We start from the raw sequence: 17,007 nt of genomic DNA on the forward strand, positions 1-17,007 counted from the left end.
GTAATTGGTCACTTCCAGGGCTGAGTGCCATCTCTGTGTTCGAGTCTCTATGCTGGAAAGGATGGTACCTTGCTCTGCTGGAACCTATAAGCACCATCCACTCAACAGCTGATCTGACTACATGAGCTAAGACCCCTTTATATCCATCGGGCAGCATTACATTGCTGTTTGTGCCCAATTCTGACCTCTACAGTACATGTATGTCACATGCACCAAATGGCTAGTGTCAAAAGCAATGCTCATCTCACCACACTAAACCAAATGCCTTGAGAATTTCCAGATATGTGCCCATGTTTCTACATTTAGCTGCCATCTGGATTTTCCTATAGCCCCTTAGAATGGGTTTACAACTAATTATTAACTGTTTTTATTAGCATAGGGTGTTGGTGTTGGGGAGACCCCTCCCCCCTCCCCTATAGCTGTCTGAGACATAACATTTCCCCAGAGAATGTTTAATAGATAAGTGAATTATTAGAGGGAGAGTTCATGCTATGTACGCCTCCCATTAAGCATGTGAGCGCTGGCAAAACAAATGAGGTGCTAGAGGAATGTGTTCATTCTAAACAGGGAAGACTTAGGCCATGCTCCAATGAGCATATTTCTCATTTTACATCAATTTACATTAGAATGCCAAATTTATCATCAACGAAAAAAATGCTTCAAAAGCAGTTTGGATTAAATATTGACGGGGGAAAGTTTTAATGACATTCTCTCATCAGAGTTTTTGCTTAAAGCGAAGGGACAGCGAAACACACATAAGAAGAGAGAGAGAGATACAGAGAGATATGGAGAGAGGGAGAGAGAATGTGACAGAACAGAGAAAACGTGTGTGAGTCAGCGCTAGAGAGACAGAAGACAGAGCTCCTTATTCAAGGGTAAATCAAAACATCGTGCACATGTAGATTCTAATTGGGACGTCACATAATGCGATCTCATCTGACAGATTCAAAGCAGACACCAAGAAAAGAGCAAAAGAGCCAATGCAGCATTTGTCCTACAACAAGTCACATCCACTTACAGACAGAGAAAACAGAAGAGAGGGGAGAGAAAACCACTCGCTGAGGCAATGGGAGTGGCACATCTTCCTCAAACAAGAAGCTCAAAGACAGAAAAACTGCAGCCTCCCAGGAATTGCTATCTGCATGAAATTGCCTATTTCAGAGAGGCTAGCGCCAACCTAGCTTTAGTTACGCTCCAGGGGTAGACCTGCTTTCCCATGTCAGTATAAATGTAAATTTCACCCAGTAAACCGCTTGAGGCATCTCCTCCCCTTGGATCACAGATTAAGGTGTGAGACTGGTGCGTGTGTGTGACAGACAGACAGTGATAAGGGTATCAATGTGTTTACATTTCAGTGTGCATCTACACTGTGTTCCAGGGTTGGCACTGGCCTTCACTCGGGAACGGGGAGAGAGAAAGAGCTAAAGACTAGTGTGTCTACAAGTATGTGAGGGTTCCGGGTTGGAGCTGACCTTCACTCAGGGTTGCGCGCGTGTGCGTGTGTGTGTGCGCGTGTGACTGAGTGAGAGAGAGCAGATAGTTTCAGCGCCTATAATGATGTGAGTTTGCATCTACAGTACATGGTGTGTGTTCCAGCCAGGGTTGGTACTGGCCTTCACTCGGGAACAGAGAGCGGGGGGAGGGGGAGGTGTCCCCGCCTGCATCTCAGGGGGTGGACGACAGATATTTAAAGGCCTTTTCATCGACGTGGCGGTAATTGCGGCAGCTCCCTATCTTCCTGGCTGAACACCTTATCTCCCTGACCTTCCACTGGCAGACCTCCATACCTCAATCCCATGGACCAGAGAGAGAGAGGTTGGGATGAGCCAGTACTGGCACTGTGGCATGCTTCGCCTCACAGTACACCACGACCGACCTTCAAAAGGTGTGGTACATATGATATATTTATTTTAGATTTTTTTTTATTTTTATCTACGATGCTTGTATGTTTCTGTAATTGAAATGTATGTGTCTATGTCAATTATTTTTCATGGTGTGTCTATTTCGGTCAGTTGTTACAGTATGATATTTCTCTCAAACTTTGTTCCCCCCTGCTGCTGTGTTGGTTGAAAAATAGATTGTATCTCAATGAGATAAACCTGGATTTAAAAAAAGGTCTAAGAACAGGCATATTTCAGTGGAAAGGTAGCCTGGGGTATAGCTATTTGCTTTAGTTTCAGCACATGCATTTACAGCACATACAGATCTAGGACCAGGCTAGAAAAAACGGCTGACTAAAGTCAAACATCTTCTACCTCTTGTAGTATTTCAGGTCTATAAATATCACAAACTCATTCCTTTCACAAGCAAGTCTCTCTCTAAGCTTCCAGCTCACTCCTGGGGCCCTGAGTCCCTGATAAGTGCTACAGGTCCACAGACCACAGCATGTAAACAATACTCAGTCAACCAATGTCTTCTGGAGGGAGGGAGCCAGTTCAACGCTAAGGCCCATAAACATATCTCTATCTTCCCATTGACTGGTTGATGTTCTTCAAAAAATAAATGGATATATCATTCAAATAATCAAAAACTGCTGCAAATATCACAGAGTGGGACTTGAATGGTCACTATTCTGGAAGCTTTCTCACATTAGTAACTGTTTAACTACTTGAAAGCTCTTTTTTGTATTTGGCTGTTATGCTATTTATGAGTTGCCACACACAAAAGTGTTTTCCAAGAAAGGTGAGGCCAATGCTAATAAGCTGCTGTCGTCGTTGCTTGGTTCAGTCCAGAGTCATACACTTCAGAGATGGTGCCTGGGCCAAAGCTCGATTCACAGACTCGGGCCCAGACTGGCAGTCTTTCCGGTCGATTGATAAATATGTGTGTAAAGCTAGTTAAAAAAGCAAAATCGGATTATTATGTTAATACACTATCTGAATGTACAGGGAATCCAGCTACATTTTGAAAAGCGGTTAAATCACTGAAGGGTCTCCTCTTCTCTCCCCCAAGAAATTAATTTAGATTCTGGCCCTATTACTGACAAAATTGATATCATTAATGCATTTAATCACCCTTTTATCTCTGCAGGGTTTATGTTTGAATGTATTTCAAAGCCAGGACTTGAAAGAGTAGTTTGGATGTACAGTAGTTGGTAAAAATCTATTGAATGATACTGAAAACGCTGGTCAGGGTTTTTTCCCCCGGAAATTCACTGATAAAGAAGGTCTGGATGCTTTGTTAACAGACAAAAAAATACAAATGGGCTGATCATTTGGAGCCTGGTCTGCTTATTGCTGGCTCAGTAGCCCAAATGTTTTATTCAACATTGTTATCAGGAAGTATTCCAAAAGCATGGATATCCACATACAGTTGAAGTCAGAAGTTTACATACACATAGGTTGGAGTCATTAAAACTCATTTTTCAACCACTCCACAAATTTCTTATTAACAAACCATAGTTTTGGCAAGTCGGTTAGGACATCTACTTTGTGCATGACACAAATCATTTTTCCAACAATTGTTTACAGACAGATTATTTCACTTAGAAAATTGGAAAATTCCAGAAAATGATGTCATGGCTTTAGAAGCTTCTGATAGGCTTATTGACATAATTCGGTGTCAATTGGAGGTGTATCTGTGGATGTATTTCAAGGCCTACCTTCAGAAAGTGCCTCTTTGCTTGACATCATGGGAAAATCAAAAGAAATCAGCCAAAAATGTAGACCTCCACAAGTCTGGTTCGTCATTGGGAGCAATTTCCAAACGCCTGAACGTACCACGTTCATCTGTACAAACAAAGTACGCAAGTATAAACACTATGGGACTACGTGGCCATCATACCGATCGGGAAGAAGACACGTTCTGTCACAAAAGTGTCTATATCCACAGTAAAACGAGTCCTATATTGACATAACCTGATCGGACGCTCAGCAAGGAAGAAGCCACTGCTCCAAAACCGCCATAAAAAAGCCAGACTACGGTTTGCAACTGCACATGGGGAAAAATACCGTACCTTTTGGAGAAATGTCATCTGGTCTGATGAAACAAAAATAAAACTGTTTGGCCATAATGACCATCGTTATATTTGGAGGAAAAATGGGGGCTTGCAAGCTGAAGAATACCATCCCAACTGTGAAGCATCATGTTGTGGGGGTGCTTTGCTGCAGGAGGGACTGGTGCACTTCACAAAATAGATGGCATTATGAGGTTGGAAAATTATGTGGATATATTGAAGCAACATCTCAAGACATCAGTTAAAGCTTGGTCGCAAATGGGTCTTCCAAATGGACAATACATTTTTTTAACCTTTATTTAACTAGGCATGTCAGTTAAGAACAAATTCTTATTTTCAATGACGGCCTCGGAACAGTGGGTTAAGTGCCTTGTTCAGGGGCAGAACGACATATTTGTACCTTGTCAGCTCGGGGATTTGATCTTCCAACCTTTCGGTTACAGGTCCAACGCTCTAGCCACTAGGCTACCTGTCACCACACAATGACCCCAAGCATACTTCCAAAGTTGTGGCAAAATTGCTTAAGGACAACAAAGTCAAGGTATTGGAGTGGCCATCACAAAGCCATGACCTCAATCCTATAGAACATTTGTGGGTTGAACTGAAAAAGCATGTGCGAGCAAGGAGGCCTACAAACCTGACTCAGTTACACCAGCTTTGTCAGGAGGAATGGGCCAAAATTCTCCCAACTTGTTGTGGGAAGCTTGTGGAAGGCTACCTGACACAAGTTAAACTATTTAAAGGCAATGCTACTGAATACTAATTGAGTGTATGTAAACTTCTGACCCACTGGGAATGTGATGAAAGAAATAAAAGCTGAAAGAAATAATTCTCTCTACTATTTTTCTGACATTTCATATTCTTAAAATAAATTGGTGATCCTAACTGTTCAAAGACAGGGAATTGTTACTCGGATTAAATGTCAGGCATTGTGAAAAACTGAGTTTAAATGTATTTGGCTAAGGTGTATGTAAACTTCCGACTTCAACTGTATCTTAGCGACAGAAATTTCTTGAGATTCAAAAAGGTGTTCCTCGGGTCGATTTTGGGTCCATTATTGTTCACTTTGTATATTAATGACATCGGAAACACTGTTAATACTCTATGCAGATTCATCTCTATGCAGATAACACAGTTTTGTATTCCTGTGCCACCTCGGTGCAGCAGGCCATTCGTGAACTTCAGCATGACTTTGATTCAATTCAGAAATCACTTACAGATTTTAAATTTGTGTAATGTATAAGTAGTATATGTTGTTTTAATATTCTGTTTTTATTGTAATGTGTACAGGGTTCTCTTGTAAAATAGATTTTTAATCTCAATGTGACACCCTGTTTAAATAAAGTATAAATTAACAAATGATATATTCCAGGTCGTGTGTGTGTGTGTGTGGCAATGTGTGCATGTGTGTGCATTTGTGTGTTTGTGGACCTAATCCATGACCCCTCCCCCTTCTCCTAAGGACAAGGAAATACCTCAGCTAGCCCACTACTAGGCAGTTCTCATACTATGTTAATTGTCTGTTTACAGCTAACGGTGCTAACAGAATGTTAGTGCTTACCGCCTGTACATTATTCATGCTCTGAGATAAGCCTGGGCCCTTGTTTCGGCACCTGCTTGTTTTGTTTAGCTTCCCCTTGTACCAACATCATCCATTCTTAATCAGAACCCCTCATTCAACAACCCCATTTGGCAGCTTGCTTCTCGACAGCAGGGGTGAGGAGTTGAAACGCATTCAGGTGAGTCTCTGTCATCTTCCGACTCTATTTACTGAAACAGAACACTGATTAATTGAGATAATCTGATAATGGCATTTAATGAATAAATTAAGTGTTCATTGGTACCTGAGGGACCAACCATCTCCAGGAGGTAAAGAGGTTGAAATAAGTAAAAAAAAAAAAAAAGAATGGTTTACGAGTCCTACTTTATTTGCTCTCTAAACAACTTTTCATGTAGGACAGTCATACACTGCTCAAAAAAATAAAGGGAACACTTAAACAACACAATGTAACTTCAAGTCAATCACATTTCTGTGAAATCAAACTGTCCACTTATGAAGCAACACTGATTGACAATACATTTCACATGCTGTTGTGAAAATGGAATAGACAACAGGTGGAAATTATAAGCAATTAGCAAGACACCCCCAATAAAGGAGTGGTTCTGCAGGTGGTAACCACAGACCACTTCTCAGTTCCTATGCTTCCTGGCTGATGTTTTGGTCACTTTTGAATGCTGGCGGTGCTTTCACTCTAGTGGTAGCATGAGACGGAGTCTACAACCCACACAAGTGGCTCAGGTAGTGCAGCTCATCCAGGATGGAACATCAATGCGAGCTGTGGCAAGAAGGTTTGCTGTGTCTGTCAGCGTAGTGTCCAGAGCATGGAGGCGCTACCAGGAGACAGGCGAGTACATCAGGAGACGTGGAGGAGGCCGTAGGAGGGCAACAACCCAGCAGCAGGACCGCCACCCCCGCCTTTGTGCAAGGAGGGGCAGGAGGAGCACTGCCAGAGCCCTGCAAAATGACCTCCAGCAGGCCACAAATGTGCATGTGTCTGCTCAAACGGTCAGAAACAGTCTCCATGAGGGTGGTATCAGGGCCCGACTTCCACAGGTGGGGGTTGTGCTTACAGCCCAACACCTTGCAGGACGTTTGGCATTTGCCAGAGAACACCAAGATTGGCAAATTCGCCACTGGCGCCCTGTGCTCTTCACAGATGAAAGCAGGTTCACACTGAGCACGTGACAGACGTGACAGAGTCTGGAGATGCCGTGGAGAACGTCCTGCTGCCTGCAACATCCTCCAGCATGACCGGTTTGGCGGTGGGTCAGTCATGGAGTGGGGTGGCATTTCCTGGGGGGCCGCACAGCCCTCCATGTGCTCGTCAGATGTAGCCTGACTGCCATTAGGTACCGAGATGAGATCCTCAGACCCCTTGTGAGACCATATGCTGGTGCGGTTGGCCCTGGGTTCCTCCTAATGCAAGACAATGCCAGACCTCATGTGGCTGGAGTGTGTCAGCAGTTCATGCAAGAGGAAGGCATTGATGCTATGGACTGGCCCGCCCGTGCCCCAGACCTGAATCCAATTGAGCACATCTGGGACATCATGTCTCGCTCCATCCACCAACGCCACGTTGCACCACAGACTGTCCAGGAGTTGACGGATGCTTTAGTCCAAGTCTGAGGATCCCTCAGGAGACCATCCGCCACCTCATCAGGAGCATGCCCTGGCGTTGTAGGGAGGTCATACAGGCACGTGGAGGCCACACACACTACTGAGCCTCATTTTGACTTGTTTTAAGGACATTACATCAAAGTTGGATCAGCCTGTAGTGTGGTTTTACACTTTAATTTTGAGTGTCACTCCAAATCCAGACCTCCATGGGTTGATACATTTCCATTGATAATTTTGTGTGATTTTGTTGTCAGCACATTCAACTATATAATGAATAATTCAGATCTAGGATGTTGTCACGCCCTGGTCGAAGTATTTTGTGTTTTTCTTCATGTATTTGGTCAGGCCAGGGTGTGACATGGGTTTTTGTATGTGGTGTGTAGCTTAGTGGGGTTGTAGCTTAGTGGGGTGTTCTAGGAAAGTCTATGGCTGTCTGAAGTGGTTCTCAATCAGAGGCAGGTGGTTATCGTTGTCTCTGATTGGGAACCATATTTAGGCAGCCATATTCTTTGGTTGTATTGTGGGTGATTGTCCTGAGTGTCTTGATGTCCTTGTTAGATGTTAGTTGACACATGTATAGGCTGTTTCGGGTTTCGTTTATTGTTTTGTAGTTTTGTAGTGTTCATGTTTAGTCGTGGTTTACGTTTGTTTAAATAAACATGGATCGAAATCGACACGCTGCAGTTTGGTCCGACTCTCCTTCACCATTAGAAAACCGTAACAGATGTGTTATTTTAGTGTTCCCTTTATTTTTTTGAGCAATGTATAATTCATTCACTTGGTCATTACCCACATAGAAAATACTACAGTTTACTATAGAAAACTATTGTACTACTTACTATAGAATTATCGTATACTGTCTGCCTGCCTGCCCGGACAGTCATGTCCACAAAAACACTGCAGTAAATACTACAGTATATCAATATAAACTCAAAATATAAACGCAAAAAAAGAAACGTCCCTTTTTCAGGACCCTGTCTTTCAAAGATAATTCATAAAAATCCAAATAACTTCAACACTGTTTCCCATGCTTGTTCAATGAACCATAAACAATTAATGAATATGCACCCGTGGAAAGGTCGTTAAGACACTAACAGCTTACAGACGGTAGGAAATTAAGGTCACAGTTATGAAAACTTAGGACACTAAAGAGGCCTTTCTACTGATGCTGAAAAGCACCAAAAGAAAGATACTCAGGATCCCTGCTCATCTGCATGAACGTGCCTTAGGTATGCTGCAAGGAAGCATGAGGACTGCTGATGTGGCCAGGGCAATAAATTGCAATGTCCAGACTGTGAAATGCCTAAGACAGCGCTACAGGGAGACGGGATGGACAGTTGATCGTCCTCGCAGTGGCAGACCACATGTAACAACACTTGCATAGGATAGGTACATCCGAACATCACACCTGCGGGACAGGTACAGGATGGCAACAACAACTGCCCGAGTTACACTAGGAATGCACAATCCCTCTATCAGTGCAACAACGTCGCCTATGGGCACAAACCCACTGTCGCTGGACCAGAGAGGACAGGTAAAAAGGGTTCTTCACTGACGAGTCGTGGTTTTGTCTCACCATGAGTGATGGTCGGTTTCGCATTTATCATCGAAGGAATGAGCGTTACACCGAGGACTGTACTCTGGAGCGGGATCGATTTGGAGGTGGAGGGTCCGTCACTGTCTGGGGTGGTGTGTCACAGCATCATCGGACTGAGCTTGTTGTCATTGCAGGCAATCTCAATGCTGTGCGTTACAGGGAAGACATCCTCCTCCCTCATGTGATACTCTTCTGGCAAGATCATCCTGACATGACCCTCCAGCGTGAAAATGCCATACTGCTCGTTCTTTGCATGATTTCCTGCAATACAGGAATGTCAGTGTTCTGGGATGGCCAGCGAAGAGCCCGGATCTCAATCCCATTGAGCATGTCTGGGACCTGTTGGATTGGAGGGTGAGGGCTAGGGCCATTCCCCCAAAAATGTCCGGGAACTTGCAGGTGCCTTGGTGGAAGTGTGGAATGTTCCTGAAGGTCCTCTACTTTTAATAGATTTAAACAAACATTATTGATATCACCATGACCACAACCATAACCTGTCAACAAGCTTTTTGCTATTTTGTATACTACTTCAAAATAAAAAATATGCACTTTGTCAACTCCGTAAAACATCAACTCTGTCACATTTTTGTCTAAGCTCAACTCTGCTAAAAAGATCTTTTGGAATGATTATGTTTTTGTTTTTCCATATTTTACAAATGTTTGTATTGAACTCGCCATATTTTCAAGCATCGTGGTGGCTACATCATGTTATGGCTATCCTTGTTATCGTTAAGAACTGGGGAGTTTCTCGGGATTAAAAAATAAATGTAATGGAGCTAACTAAGCACAGGCAAAATCCTAGAGGAAAACCTGGTTCAGTTTTGAATTTCACTAGACTCTGGGAGATGACTCCACCTTTCAGCAGGACTGTCACGACTTCCGCCGAAGTTGGTTCCCCTCCTTGTTCTGGCGGCATTCGGCGGTCGACGTCACCGGTCTTCTAGCCATCGCCGATCCACCTTTAATTTTCTATTTGTTTTGTCTTGTTTTCCCACACACCTGGTTTACATTTCCCTAATTACTTGTAGTGTATTTAACCCTCTGTTCCCCCATGTCTGTGTGTGAAATTGTTTATTGTCAAGGTTGGCACACTTCTGGCTGGTTTGCGCCGGGTTTTGTTTTATTACCCGTGCTTTGTGGCAGCCGGTACTTTGTACTTGGGTTTTTGTACTTTGTGCTGCCTCACTTGTTCGTTGGACATTTGTTTTGTGACGCGGTTGCGTTCTGTGCAAATGATTGCCTTAGTAAAGTGCTTTGTCCACTCATCTCTGCTCTCCTGCGCCTGACTTACATTTACATTACATTTAAGTCATTTAGCAGACGCTCTTATCCAGAGCGACTTACAAATTGGTGCATTCACCTTATGACATCCAGTGGAACAGCCACTTTACAATAGTGCATCTAAATCTTTTAAGGGGGGTGAGAAGGATTACTTTATCCTATCCTAGGTATTCCTTAAAGAGGTGGGGTTTCAGGTGTCTCCGGAAGGTGGTGATTGACTCCGCTGTCCTGGCGTCGTGAGGGAGTGTGTTCCACCATTGGGGAGCCAGAGCAGCGAACAGTTTTGACTGGGCTGAGCGGGAACTGTACTTCCTCAGTGGTAGGGAGGCGAGCAGGCCAGAGGTGGATGAACGCAGTGCCCTTGTTTGGGTGTAGGGCCTGATCAGAGCCTGGAGGTACTGAGGTGCCGTTCCCCTCACAGCTCCGTAGGCAAGCACCATGGTCTTGTAGCGGATGCGAGCTTCAACTGGAAGCCAGTGGAGAGAGCGGAGGAGCGGGGTGACGTGAGAGAACTTGGGAAGGTTGAACACCAGACGGGCTGCGGCGTTCTGGATGAGTTGTAGGGGTTTAATGGCACAGGCAGGGAGCCCAGCCAACAGCGAGTTGCAGTAATCCAGACGGGAGATGACAAGTGCCTGGATTAGGACCTGCGCCGCTTCCTGTGTGAGGCAGGGTCGTACTCTGCGGATGTTGTAGAGCATGAACCTACAGGAACTTCTATGCACCAGCTACACTCACCCCCTGACAAGGACAATAACCTAAAACACAAGGCCAAATCTACACTGGAGTTTATTACCAAGAATGTTCCTGAGTGGCCGAGATACAGTTTTGCCTTAAATCTGTTTGAAAATATATGGCAAGTCCTGAAAATGTTTGTCTAGCAATGATCAACAACCAATTTGGCAGAGCTTGAATAATTTAGAAAATAATAATGGGAAAATGTTGCGCAATACAGATGTGGAAAGGTGATTCTAACATGTATTGACTCAGCGGGTTGAATACTTAACAATTATTGTTTTAATTTAACCTTTATTTATCTAGGCAAGTCAGTTAAAGAACAAATTATTATTTACAATGACAGCCTAGGAACAGTGGGTTAACTGCCTTGTTCGGGTACAGAAAAACAGATTTTTACCTTGTCAGCTCGGGGATTCGATCTTGCAAACTTTCGGTTACTGGCCCAACGCTTTAACCACTAGACAACCTGCCGCCCCAAGATATATTTGTGATTAATATATTTTTTACAAATGTTTTTCTTCCACATTGCCAGTGTATTTTGTGGATATCAATTACAAAAAATGACAATTAAATCCATTTAAAACACACTTTGCAACACAACAAAATGTGGACAAAGTCAAGGGGTGTGAATACTTTCTGAAGGCACTGTAAGTGCGTGGTTAGAAGCTTTTTTGATACAAACAAGCAACATATAAAAATATGCTTCCAATGAAAACAGATGACTGTATTAAAATATAAACAGTAGGGAAGGCTATAATTGTTCATGTTCAATCAATTGAGTTCTATTTTGCTACTTGTAGGTTACTGTCTGTGATACGTTTCAATATATCTGTAACCTAAGCTGTGCACAATGATGTGCCAAATGATTCTGTGATTGAGTGCATTATTATAGGGTAAGCATTCGAATAAACTTCTGCAATATTTGCAGCCATTAGGTGATATCGCTTTAGGAGCTGATCCGTCATCAGTATTGTGGAATAATTATGACCTTATGTTAATGGGGAAAGCTGATCAGAAATCAGTGCAGCCTTTCTTTCGTTCCTATTAGTATCGACACATGCTCAAAGGACACACTTAGCAAACTATTCAGAAATCGTTCCTCCATGTTCTGGTTTCTAAAATTAAAATAGTTTGCCTAAATTCAGTTTATGTGAAAAAACAAGCAAGTATAGTGTAGAGAATCATCTATCTATATTTTCCATAACCAAAAATATAATATTTCAGCTGTTTGAAGCTGATGTACAAATCCCAAAGACAAAACTGAAAACGGGAAGCATTGAAAGAGAGCACATGGAACATATCTACCGCTTCTTATACTTGCTTTCAAATGAGAATGACAGATATATAACTGACATTTCTATGTGAATTTTGTCAGGTCGCCCAAAAAGTTACATATTGCAGCTTTAATACAATGATTTGATCCATAGGAGTGGGGGAAAAAACAGCTGCTCATGCATTGATAAGCACACCAAAGACGCCATTAACGATAAGTTATAAAATAAAAACAGCACTTCTGAAAGCCTATTTTACACCATAGCCTGCTGAATTTCCAAGATAACTTTCTTTCATTTTGATTTCGGCATAAATGAAAATGTGGCAGACTTGCAGATTGATGCTTCAGCATTGTCTCAATTTATTATTATTTTTTTTTTTACATTTTACCTTTATTTAACCAGGCAAGTCAGTTAAGAACATATTCTTATTTTCAATGACGGCCTGGGAAAAGTGGGTTAACTGCCTGTTCAGGGGCAGAACGACAGGGGGGTTTGAACTCGCAACCTTCCGGTTACTAGTCCAACGCTCTAACCACTAGGCTAAGCTGCCGCCCCTCAATGAAGAGTTCGGCATTCGACTAGCCACTCTCAACAAGTGCAGATAAAAAATAAAATAAAAAACTTTTTTTTTTTTATATAATTAAAAAAAGAAGCCTGCTAGCGACAGGCTGACGAGCAATATCCATCGTCGTAACACGGATGAAACCCAAGCTGAAATGTGACGCTAACTGAAGCTGGCTAACTTTAGAAAAGCCTGAGTAGTATACCCCTCAGGGACAGGATGATCCGGCAATCAATGCTGAATCAAGCTAAACCGACATCATCGGGGAAGCCAATTTACTTAATTGAAAAGCCATCTTGAGTGTCGGACTGCCGTGCGCTATAAAAAGCTGCAGACCATAATGAGCCTGATTGAAGTGCACTCGCACAGATGTGCAGTGGAATGGGAGGGAAAGAGACTAGTGGAGTGGAGGACTAGCTGGTGACAGGCTAGTAGTTGCTATTGGCCGAAACAGATTTTTAGTGGACCATTAAAGCCCAGTGCCAAACCCAATTTAAGGCTTTTGTTTCCACGCCACCGCTAGCTGCTAACTGCCCTGTAGCTTCGGGGCTCTTCAGTGCAGCTTGATAATTTGTTTTGAGAAAAGACAAAGGCAAATCAGACCAAACACCTTATTCAATCTCCACAATTATGGTATCGTTAACATTTACATTAACAGACTCTTTAATGTCAACAGAGACAACAGGCATTGATCAAAGGAGCATTTGAATGAAATCTGAACCTGGAGAAAACGGACAACAAGGGAGTCAAAACAGGCCTGGTTAAACCAGACTGAATGCTGCACTGAGCCGCTCAACTTTCTTTCACTTGAGCATAGCTTTCAGTCTGGTTTAGCCGTCAGAAACTGAATATTGAGAAAGCTTGTAAGAGAGAAACAAAGAGGGGAGATGTGAAAGGTATGAATGAAAACTGAATGACAGGGGAAGTCCCCATCACCTTAACATGTAATATATTAAAGCTGAGACCCAGACAGGATACCTCCATCTAAATTCATTTGAGACAGTCAGTCCCTATTCTGCTCACAATCTTGCAGCATGTAATGTGACTTGACAGGATATTTCAAGGGAATGAAAGAATAAGGGTATCAGTGTCACCAAATGGATATGAACATGTCCATATATTGTGTTATACAGTCAAATCTTTATTGATATAATAATGAAGGGCCACATTACAGGCATTTCTACTAATTATAAAACTGGTTGTTTGGATCCTTGATGCTCATTAGACGAGCATGGTTCCTTGCCTTGCTGTATTCAATAATATCTTCCTGCAAACTGCGGTTACTACATGCCACGTCCACTGCCATTGACATGGAACCCAAACCGGCTGCGTGCGTGCGCCATCGTGCATACATTTATTTTGTCCACCCACACCAAACGCGATCACGACACACAGGTTAAAATATCAAAACAAACTCAGAACCAATTAAATTAATGTGGGGACATGTCGAAAGCATTAAACATTTATGGCAATTTAGCTAGCTAGCTTGCACTTGCTAGCTCATTTGTCCTATTTAGCTAGCTTGCTGTAGCTAGCTAATTTTTACTGGGATATAACCTTTGAGTTGTTATTTTACCTGAAATGCACAAGGTCCTCTACTCCGACAATTAATCCACACATAAAACGGTCAACCGAATCGTTTCTACTCATCTCTCCTCCTTCCAGGCTTTTTCTTCTTTGAACTTATATGGTGATTGGCATCTAAACTTTCATAGAATTACCACGACGACCGACAACACAGTTCGTCTTTCAATCACCCACGTGGGTATAACCAATGAGATGGCACGTGGGTATCTGCTTCATTAAACCAATGAGGAGATGGGAGAGGTAGGACACCACGATCTGCGTCACAAATAGAACTGACTTCTATTTTAGCCTTTGGAAACGCAGACGCTCGTTGACGCAATAATTGAATAATATAGATTTCTAAATGTATTTTGTAATGCTCGCGCACGCGACACGAATGGTGTAGTCAGGGTGTGACGCTGCTAGCGCCATCTCTGGACCACACTCCAGCACAGTAGTTGGCGGAAACCAACATTGGATGCCAACTGCGAGAAAAAACCCACAGAAGAAGAAGGAGGCTGATAACTAGATAGGAAAGGTGCTTCTACACCTGCATTGCTTGCTGTTTGGGGTTTTAGGCTGGGTTTCTGTACAGCACTTTGAGATATCAGCTGATGTACGAAGGGCTATATAAATAAAATTTGATTGATTGATTGATTGATTGATTGAAACACCAGTACATAGTGTAGTCCTTCCCCACTTGCCGAGAACTGCTTTCCCACAGTTCTGTTAACCGTAAGGCGAGGGAAGTAACTAACTAGTGTAGCCAACCCAACTCTTGCGTGATTACGCTCGCCGTAACGTTAAAAAACAGCAGTCTCGATCTCTGTACCATACTGTACATAGAGAGCGAACTGTGCCAAGCAAAAACATTTCTGAGCCAGGCGAAATAAAACATCAATGTCATTATCATGGATACATCCAAGTAAATGCCAATAGACAAAAATCTAAAACAAAAAAAAATGCAACTAATGTACTGTCATTCCAAGTGCAATCTTTGACGTTACTGAGTTAGCTGAAGCTAGCTAGCAACCAAGTGACAAGAACATTATACAGCCTGCATAGCAAACATTTTGTTTAGAACGGACGACCAGTTCTTTTGCGAAGCAACTATGCAAAAATAATTAACGACTGGGTCGCTTCGAACAAAACGAACAACCAGATTTTTGTCCGGACTATAATCTTCTGGTGGAAGAATGAAATGTTATGAATTTACTTATCAAAATAACATTTGAATGAAAATATGTAATTCACTGCTATCGGGTAGATTAAGGCCTCATTTATTTATTTCCATTGACTGATTTCCGTATATGAACTGTAATTCAGTAAATCTTTGAAATTGCTGCATGTTGCATTTATATCTGTGTTCAGTATTCATTGTCCCCATCATGGCAGCTCTCTCTCTAACTCACCTTGGATAATCACTCAGATCACGTCAAGTGTCCTCTAACACTGCTGGAAGTACAATCACAGAGAACACTGTGTTATTTAGCAAAGCACTCACCTGCCTTTTCATCTCTCTCTCTCTTCTCTCTCTGTCCTATCCCTCTCCTGCTCTCTCCCTCTCTCTTTCACACTCTCTTTTCACCCGTTTCTCCCTCTCTCACTACCTCCCTCGCCTTCAATCTGCCAGGCAGCCAGAGCCCAAGTGCCTTGAAACAATGTACCAATCATCAGACAAGGACTGTGCCTCACGCCGGCTCTAATCCTTTGGGATTTACCCACCAGCGCTGTCAGCTCAATGCTGTCCGGGAAACAGCCGTTCGGAGACCACTCCAGCCGCCAGGAGCAAACAGCTTTAATGATCACCCAGGCACTATCACCACTGAAGCAGAGCCAGAGCCAGGGACACTCAGTCAGTTGGTGGGAAGAAAGCCTTATATATCACAGCAAGTGATATGATTTAGGAAATAGTGTACCAGACCAAGCCAGAGCTAGCTTTGTCACATTTTCTATACTTGTTTTCTGTTGTTTGCTTCTTTTTAACGCCATCTCTCTCTCCTATTCTTTCTCTGCTCTCTGACTTCAATTACCTGCTAGAAAATCTGATATTGACAGAATGACACATGAAAAGTAAGGGAATGGTATGGTATGTGTTTAAATTATTAAACTGTTTCGTATTCTTTCAATTCTACTACTGAGAAAACTGAAAAGGTTTTGTGATACCTAAGAGTGGTGTGTTGAAAATTCAGAAATAGCACTGCATGTCTAAGGATTTCTGATGCTGGAAGTACACTAAATTGCCAATTGTATGTGGACACCCCTTAAATGAGTAGATTAGTCTATTTCAGCCACCCCGTTGCTGACAGGTGTATAAAATCTCCATAGACAAACATTGTCAGTAGAAAGGCCCGTACGGAAGAGCTCAGTCACATTCAAGCTGGCACCGTCATAGGATGCCATCTTTACAACAAGTCAGCTCATCAAATGTCTGCCAGGCTAGAGCTGCCCCGGTCGACTGTAAATTATGTTATTGTGATGTGGAAACGTCTAGGAGAAACAACGGCTCAGCTGCGAAGTGGTAGGCCACACAAGCTCAAAGAACGGGACCGCCGAGTGCTGAAACATGTATGCAAATCGTCTGTCCTAGGTTGCAACACTCACTACCGAGTTCCAAACTGACTTTGGAAGCAACGTCAGCACAATAACTGTTCGTCAGAAGCTTCATGAAATGGGTTTCCATGGCCGAGTAGCCATACACAAGCCTAAGATCAACACACGCAATGTCAAGCATCAGCTGTAGTGATGTATATCTCGCCGCCATCGGACTCTGGAGCAGTGGAAACGCGTGGAAACGCAGTCCAACAGACAAATCTGGGTTTGGCGGATGCCAAGAGAATGCTAACTGCCTTAACG

At 42.8% G+C, this 17,007-nt stretch overlaps 1 protein-coding gene across 3 annotated transcripts in view; it reads right to left on the bottom strand.

Annotated features, from left to right (window-relative positions):
* LOC118369393 (adhesion G protein-coupled receptor A3-like) overlaps positions 1 to 17,007 on the bottom strand; it is a 262,103-nt gene that overhangs the window by 87,654 nt on the left and 157,442 nt on the right. The gene's annotated exons all lie outside the window — the stretch shown is intronic.

This window comes from Oncorhynchus keta, chromosome 36, assembly GCF_023373465.1.
Source record: "Oncorhynchus keta strain PuntledgeMale-10-30-2019 chromosome 36, Oket_V2, whole genome shotgun sequence".
Lineage (NCBI taxonomy): Eukaryota > Metazoa > Chordata > Actinopteri > Salmoniformes > Salmonidae > Oncorhynchus > Oncorhynchus keta.